This window comes from Triticum dicoccoides, chromosome 4B, assembly GCF_002162155.2.
Source record: "Triticum dicoccoides isolate Atlit2015 ecotype Zavitan chromosome 4B, WEW_v2.0, whole genome shotgun sequence".
NCBI classification, from domain to species: domain Eukaryota; kingdom Viridiplantae; phylum Streptophyta; class Magnoliopsida; order Poales; family Poaceae; genus Triticum; species Triticum dicoccoides.
In genome coordinates, this window is record NC_041387.1 from 557,041,309 (window position 1) to 557,050,098 (window position 8,790).

The following is an 8,790-nucleotide window of genomic DNA, read 5'->3' on the forward strand; positions in this document are numbered from 1 at the left end:
TGCTAGCGACACTGTCATATACGTGTGCCAAAAGGCGCAAACGATCCCGGGCAAAGGTAAGGCGACACCCGTGGGAATACCGTGCGTGAGGCCGCAAAGTGATATGAGATGTTACATGCTAGATCGATGTGGCATTGAGTCGGGGCTCTGACATGACCTGATCTCCGTTTGTGCAAAATCCATCGCCATACCTAGCTCTGTTCGTTCACAGACGACGGAAAGACGAGATGAGCAGTGCGAGAAACGGACTCGGGCGAGCGCACAATTATGTCCACCCAACACAGAGAGCAATTATTCCATCACCTGAGCGTTGCGTGGCTCGTGTATTCATACGATATTGAATGCGGGCCTGGTCCACACTGCGTGCCGTCTAATGAGATGTATTCCAAAAGCTGAAAATTAGCCAGCTGCCCTGTATTTCCCAATGGCCTCGATTTTCGGCAGCGCGTGGCCGTATGACCCAAAAATTCACGTCCCTCAGTGATGCAACTTCACCCAACCAAAATGAGGTGCTAGTGAGGCACTGAGAACCGAACGGTGGCTGGTTGGTTAGAGCTCTCACCGGTGAGCACACGTACACGTGTTTGAGGCAATCTTCATCGGTGCCTCATTTATCTATATCTATACCTACTATTAAAGCAAGGTGATATTTTTAGTTTCGTCCCATTTAGTTTTTTTTCTATCCGAGATGGTACTAAAGAACATTAAAAACTTTCCGTTGTATTGTTTAGCGTCTGCCTGGCCGTAGCTCCTTTTTGCATCTGCCGTCCTATGTGGGCTGGGCTGCTCGAACTGGGCCTGCTATGCATGAGCACCGATGATGATGGAGGCAAGCAATTTTGTCTACATCTACTTGCCTTTTATCAACTATTTAATCAATCAGGGCTGCTCATGCGCATGTATCTCTACTCCTAATGTTTCAGTTGGTAGGTCGCGTTCCGGGTTTTATTTTCGTTCCACCATTTTCGTTCGGTTTTTTTCGTCCTCACTCCTACCTCCCACCTTGACAAAAAATCTCAACCAAACCCGGAGAACCAAAACCCACCTTAGAAGGGAGCGATGCCCCTCGCACGCTAGAGAATTGAACAACAAAAAACCTACGAAGAAAAAAAAACCTCGAGCTCCGATGGGAACGAGGCTCCCCTCGATCTCAAACAACGCTAGGGTTTGCCCAGCCGCCACGCTCCGTGCTGCCGCCCAAGGCCCACTCCGCCCCCACCGCTCCCCGCAACGCCACTGCCGGAGGGCCGGCCGGCGAAGCCGCGCCGTGCCCAGGGACGGCAGCGGCGGGGCGGTTCCGTCTCCCTACCTCCTGCCAGAGCCCCCACCCCACCATACGTAGATCCGGCCAGGAGCCCCGCCGCCGATGAGGGCCACACCGGCGATCTCACGCAACCTACCTGCCTCCTGTTTCCTCTCCGTTCTCCTCCTTCTCTCTCCGACCCCTGGTTCATCCGCGGTCGCAGCTCGCCCCGATTCACGGCCCTCTCCTTCCGCCAACTCTGGTTCGTCGCCGGTCGTCTTTGGCGCGAGCGTCGCGCCTCCTCCTCAACCTCCACGATCCGTGATGCCCTAACTACACTGCGCACGTGCGCCTCGCGAGCCATGGCCACCTTTTGCCGAGCTGCGGGATCGACGTCTGATCGCCACCACGACCAGCCTCTTGCGAAGGTTCCGGTCGTCGTCTCCTGTGCCTTTGGACCTTGGGAGCGACTGGGTGATTATATGCCAGGTAATCTATTTTGCTGAATTTGTTCAGAAGGAAAATCCTTGAGGTACAACACTGACCCGCTTCCTTGCTGTCTCATCTCGGCTGTTTTGGTTGAACTAGCATATGTGGAGGACGATGGGAAGACGAAGCTAGAGGCCAAAAGCAATATTGCAACACCATGCGTGAGGAACATGATTCTGCCAGTATTTAAGCATTATACTTGCTAACACTGAGAGCTTAATTATCTTTGATGCAACCAGTCCGTCCAAGCATGCAAATGTACGATTCATGTGCCTAGAATCAGTACTTTTGCATGTTTGGTGCATATAGAAATATCCTAATTCGGCCATTAATTTCCCTTTTAGTATTTACTAATATTTTTTTATTGTTTTGGTTGATCCAGAGTTGATTTGGGATGTAGAGATTAAAGAACAGCAAAATCGTAAGCCATCGGGTCAGGATGTGAGGTTCAGAATTGTCTTGGCATCTTCCAGTGTGGCGGCAATGTTGATTGTCTGGATTTGAAGATAAGTGTGCTCCATACCGTGGCTGAGCCTGTCGGTTTCGCACAGTGGCTGCACGACACCTCATGGACCCGATGTGAAGGTAGCATATGCTATTCTACAGTGCTTGCCCTCTGAAATCTTAATTGTTGGTTGTACAGTAGTGCTAAACTGCAGTAATCTACTGCATTTGCATCTGAATTGTACATTTAATAAGTTAATACTTGAGAGTTAAGATAGATCAGTAATCTGGTTGGGGCTCTATCGTTGTGGCAATTTGGCAACCGTTGCTAGATCTAGAGGTGATAACTCTGCAAGCATAAAGTCAATGTCCTGCTATGCCGCATAATTACAGTGCTTTCACATTATGGTAAATTTGTTTCCTAGAAGTAAAATCTTTGTTAGTGCCAATTCATGGTGCAGGACAAGTAAGCCATCCACACGAAGTCGGCCGCAGCAAGGGTGTGGGGTGTCGGGAGGAGCATCTGGGTTGAAGGTTCTGGCCCTCGCCATTGAGACTACCGTGGTCGTCGCCGAGTACATCTGGTATGTACGCAACGAACCTCCCTAATGCAATGCCGCTGCTGTTTATTTCATCTTTTGATCGGCAGACTATATACAACGAACCTGCATATTTTGATCACTTATTTTTATTAGATTAGCAATGGGAGCTTACTGTTCAGTGAGGATTTCCCCCCTTAAAGTCATATTGTTAATATCCAAAAAAAATAATGGTTGGGTGGTGATGTCCCACTGCTTTGCCCTTTTAATTCCAGCACTTAAATAAGAATTAGAGGGCAGGCATTGCACAAATGGATCATGTGGCATTTTCTATTGTTGTATTATCATATCTAGCATCTCTCTATAAAAATAAATCTAGCATTAATTTTGAACTTCTGATGATGTAAGGTAAACACAGAGGCATATCTCCGTCATTGTTGCATCCTTTATAGCAGAGATTTTGTTATGAAAAATTTATTTTGTTGATGGAAGCCTTTGTGCTTCTGTCACTTAAGACGTGAAGTTTTTGTAGACAATCTTAGGACATGAAGTGGGATGCAACATCTATAGATCTACTGAGACTAAAAGGTGGTTATTAGTTAGGTTCTGATTGTGCCAATCAATAATAGACAATTGTTACTAGGGTTTGGCTAGGGATGCCATCCATCAACTCCTGTTTTAAAGTGTGCTTGTGAGATGAAATCCGATCTCTCTATCTTTCCCGCTGAGATGCAGAGGAGCTCGGTGTTTTAGGGTTTGGCTGTTACTGCAGGGGAAGGTGGAGCTGCGAGGAAACAAGACAGGTGGACAATGCGACAGGAAGCAAGAATGAATTTCTAATCAATCTACTATCTCCCTTGAGTCGGGGTGAACGTACCGACGCACGATGTTGTGTTTAATGATCTGGAATCCTAGAGGATCACCCACCCTCGTAATTCAGTATTGAGATGATCTCCTTAATTTCTCAATTGTGTTTTATTAAATTGGATTCCTGTAAGTATCCTTGCTCTAATTTGATAGTTTTACCCTCCCGAGCATGTTGTGCTTCCATAAAAACATGAATATTTCTCAGCCATTTTATTGAAAATGTAGTCGTATGCTTTCACATTGACTCTGGATATTCTCCTAAACGAAGGTCAATAACAATTGATTTTATCAGCAACAGGAGGCGCTTATCAGTCGCCATCAAGTGCCTCAATCAGTGCGGCGTCCAGGTATACACATTGCTTCATCTCCTGTGCTATCTCATCGTCTAGACAATGTATCCATGGGTGACCCCTGTACTCACCTCATCTCCAGATTAGAAGATAAGTGTCAGTAGGAGGGTAGGATCTAGGCAATTGCAGTACTGATTGTCCAGCTAGGCAACAAAGTCGACGGGGCAAATAACATAATCTTCAGATTAAGTTATATTCGAAAGTCAGTAGGCTTTTCATGATTGCCAGTGGTAAAACAAGCATATATTTCTTTTGATTATTGACATAGCACAGCTTAGTAGAGTGGACCAACCAACATTGGGTTTGGGAGGTCATTTAATAGGAAACACTTCGCTGCAAGTTTCTTCACCATTGAACACAATTCATCACGAGACTATATATGCTGGCTGTCATGCATGTACGTCTATAACTAAATAAAGGGCAGCCCTAGTGCATGTAGCTCCTGCTTGCGCAGGGTCTGGGGAAGGGTCCGACCACTTTGGGTCTATTGTACGCAACCTTTCCCTACATTTCTGCAAGAGGATGTTTCCAGGACTTGAACCCGTGACCTCATGGTCACAAGGCAGCAGCTTTACCACTACGTCTGTAACTAAATAATTACAGGATGTTGTGTGCTTGTTCTATGTCTAGCACTAAAGATGTTCGAATTTTTGTACCAGTTTCCAATAGATCATTTCCTACAACAATATTTGTTTTGCAATCCAAACAAGTAAATGTCTTGTAAAGAAGTAGATGTTTCTGCATATGAACACACCATTCAAGTTATTTACAGAATAATCTTCTTGGAGCGATCATAATTTCGCGCATGTTTACATCATTATTCATGTGTGGGTTGTATTGTGTTTTCTTTTGTGGGGTGCCGGACGGGCTACTGACGGTACTAGCATGTTTGGGCTGGGGAGACAGAGATGGTATGCAGAGTAAGAAGAGTGATTTAAGGGGAGAGAAATCATAACAGGGGTTGGTGTGGAGCAGAAGAGGGTGAAGGAAGACTTGTGGGGAGCTGCGAGGAATAGATTTTGGGGTATGTTACTGTTTTATGTGTGATATCAGTTCATAATTTACTGCAGTGGTCAGTTCTACTTTCTTTGTACTAGATTAATTCTATTTGCTAGCCTTAAGTGTTTTTTCTATACCAACTAAATATTGTGAAAGCAATCCTGAAACATACACACATCTACTAGATGCAAAATTGTTTCTCTCTTGGTACGAACAATCATGTAGATTACTACATGTAGTTTCTTTTTGCACACAACATACTCTCCAGTAGTGCCGAAATTAGAATCTCAATCCCTGTCCATTATACAAGATGCAAAAGAGTTCAGAATAAGTTATTCATCATCATCTTCACACATTTTCCGTTGTAATATATATTTTATATTTGTGTACAGTTGGATGCAGAAGAAAAGGGACCCTTCATATAAATTATTTGCATGCTCATAGTTATGAACTTAATACACTTTGCCTGGCATTCATAACCATTATACTTCCTCCTGCCCAAATTTGTTGTCCTACGTAACAGTGTTCCATTTTGCGCCTACCACTGGTAGCTGGAAATTAGATATAATAATAATTAGTTTCCTTGCTAAATTGTTAATGAGGGGTCCATGTAGTGCTTTCAGTGGAGACACTAGACTATCTGATGTTCATGTAGACATTTCTATTCAAACTTTCAAAGTGATTGTTTTCTTTTTGTGTGTCCACACAGTTGTTTGTGTGCATCCAATATAAAACTTGCTATGAATTTGCACCACCTACAACCTTTTTTCATGTCTTAGTCTATATGAATTACCCACTTTGTATACCGCTAAAAGAAATTACCCACTTTATAATAACTCACATGATAATTAAAAGGAAAAAGATCTGAACCATCGACACTCTATAAGTTAAGTTGTTCTGCTAAAATTTAACAAAGAGATATTTGATTACATCGAACTCTAATTTTTCTGCAGTGTTTTAATTATATTGTCTCAGGTGTTGTTGTACGTTCCTTGTATCATGTTGACTTACTCCTTGATCAATAGGGATGTGGATACAAAATCCGTTTTTCACTACTTATATTATCCTCATTGGACCTTAAGCTATAATCATCGGCTGTTGTTGTGTGTCTGCCTGCCTGGCAATGTTTCACCCCTATTTTTGACCTACTGTTGACTTATTTGGAACCTCGAAAAGAATTATTTTACATGTTAGAGTACTCTCATTTGTTCGAAGTCATAAAACTAGCTGAGCTAATGAAATAATGCCAGGTAATTGCTCATGGTTTCAAGGTTGCACAAAGGAGAGGAGGCATGGTTCAAGGTTGTCTTCTGGCACTGGTTTGCCAGCTAGGTCCTCGACGACATCTGCGCCTCATAGGTCAGCCATGATTCTCGGATTATTTGTTCTGCTGTTATTCCCAAAGAAACATCGTAGTTCTTTTGGACGGTCAAAGATTATTCAATTACTAAAATACATCTTATCCTAATTTCTAGGTGTTTAGGTGCAGACATCACAGGTGAACTGCATCTTTCTATCTAAATTTCTTACGTCAAGAGCTGGGAATATTTGAAACATCTGAATTGCTTATATCAACACTATAATAGAAAATACTATTCTGAAATAATACAAAACACCGGGATAAACTGGGCACTGGAGCCATATTGACACAGAACCCATGATCAATGATGTGTGAGCCAAGTCTTGATACATGTGAACTTACAGCCACCCATTGAGTACATGACTTCTTCCATCTTCTATTCTTTTGTTTTCCAGTGCAGATATTCCACCGTGCATTGTATTTGACCATACTTAACCAAGTTGATTCATATCATTAAGTATATTTTGGTTTTCTTCCAGTTTATTAGGCATGGACCAGACACAAATTCTGAAGCTTCAATAATTTCGGTGGTCTAATAGTTCCTGTATAGCTTGATGTCGTATCAGGTGTAATTTTTTGTTGTTGCTTGATGTTGTATCAAGACAAGCTAGGGTCAACAAGGAACAAAGGGGTTGACACATGGAGAAGCGGGAGCATAAAATTCAAAAGGTAATGAACATGTGTATGGATACACCGGTGAGTGAATGGTGTGGCACATTGAATCAGAGAGGAGTAGTTGCTAGTCTGGTATGAAAAACAGTTGTTTCCCGATTAGATTAAGGCCAAACTTATCTTCAACATGTGTGCTCTTTCATCACTATTTTAGAAGAGGTTCAATGCAAAATTCTCAGATTGCCAGTTTTTACTTCATTGGAAGCACTTTATCGATACGTTTGGAACAATTCTCAGATTCCATGAAACATATTCGTGGCACCAATTTTAACTAAATAATAAAGCAATCTCAATTTTGTTCTGTAAAAAATTAAAGCATTCTCCTTTCCTATGAGAAAAAGAAAACATACACTCCAATTGAAGGAAGGAGTACAAAGTTGAGTCATTTTTCAGTCACTTATTGCGGGACGGAGGGAGTACAACATTGAAGCGATTGCCAATTCAAGGAATCATTTTATATGGTCAGTCCAAACAAACAAAATTTAACCATATGGAAACAATATTTAGTTTCCATAGAATTAATTTGACCCGAAACAGTTACCATCCAAAAAAAGGAAGTGAAAAAACCATATGAAGGAAACTAAAGTTCCAACAGCAAGGAGTATCAACATTTGAAATAAAATATATTTTCATACAGAAGTAATTTACATCTATGGAAGCAATTTTTTGTTCATCACTAATCTGTATCAATATGTGTTGTGTTCTCTTTTAGAGAAGTGAACTCTGAAATCCCTCCTCATTCCAAACAATGAAATTCTAAGGCTGAAAGTACAATTTTGTTACGACATGGCTGACTTAGAGAAAAAATGGGCGTATTTGGAGCCGGATGGAAGCATGGGAAGATTTGGAGCAGTGTGAAGACGGCGCACGCTGGTGTTGCAATGACCAAAAGAGCCGAAGTGAAAGGAGAGATGGAATGACAATGACGCAACCTTGTCGTGTGATTCTTGTATGTATATTTGAGGTCCGTAAGAAAATATGTATTAGTGAGATAAAGTGATGGAGATGCATCTTAGGTGGATATGGAAGCAGAGCCCAGAGATAAATAGAGAATTATTAGTTTGTGAATGAACATGTGGTGGAAATAATGTTTTCTTGTTTATATGCCACATTTTATTACTATTTCTACTAAGGTGAGGTGCCTTGTATATGCCATATTTTTAACATACGTAGTAGCGAGACAACAAAACAATGACATAGAAGCCACATGCATAATCAAGTTACCGCATATTGAGAGGATGGTTTATGTATGGACAAAGAGGGCTAGGGAGAAGTTCAACAAAAAACAGAGGATAGATGGGGTGCATGGTGTTTGTTGGAATAGAGATAAGATACTTGCATTTGTGTTTTGGTTGAACATTGCGTGCAATGTTCTCGTTCAGGAAGGGTAACTTGAGCATTGTTTACAAATTTTTCCCTGGCCCGTGGCAACGCACGGACAGTGTATTATACATACCTAAATTCCCACTTGCGGCAGCAAATGCACAAAAGCTTGATGGCTACGTTCCCAGCCGATGGTGAATGGGATTGGGTTAATTAATTAGGGAGTCAATAATACGATTCATATTGTATGTAGTCATCATATCAATCATCCGCGGAGGGAGGATCGGCCGCGGAACAGGATTTGCTGAGAAAAAAAAACTGAAAATAAGGGTTCGCTCCGCTTCAGCAAATCGTTTTAATAGTTCCACCTTGCCTCATAAAACAGAATTACACCAACTTTAAAAAAACAGAATGACACCAGTTTATATACGTTTGCGAGCTGTTGTATCAACAAGCCACCTAGGAAATCATTAAAGACAGGGTGTATGGGTCTCGGGCATGCAG

The 8,790-nt window shown here is 42.1% G+C and overlaps 1 long non-coding RNA gene across 13 annotated transcripts; it reads left to right on the forward strand.

The window, feature by feature from the left end:
• The first annotated feature begins 986 nt into the window (after window positions 1-986).
• Window positions 987-8,035, forward strand: LOC119291442. Of its 13 annotated transcripts, none has more exons than XR_005142433.1 (8): window positions 988-1,732; window positions 1,832-1,990; window positions 2,115-2,317; window positions 2,638-2,760; window positions 3,488-4,956; window positions 6,203-6,290; window positions 6,407-6,429; window positions 6,771-8,035. It is a non-coding gene; the product is annotated as an uncharacterized LOC119291442 (long non-coding RNA). The 13 variants fall into 13 exon arrangements; XR_005142431.1 differs by having other exon boundaries at window positions 3,488-3,708; window positions 3,808-4,956; window positions 6,182-6,290; window positions 6,407-8,035; XR_005142434.1 differs by having other exon boundaries at window positions 3,488-3,708; window positions 3,851-4,956; window positions 6,182-6,290; window positions 6,407-8,035.
• The last annotated feature ends 755 nt before the right edge of the window (window positions 8,036-8,790 follow it).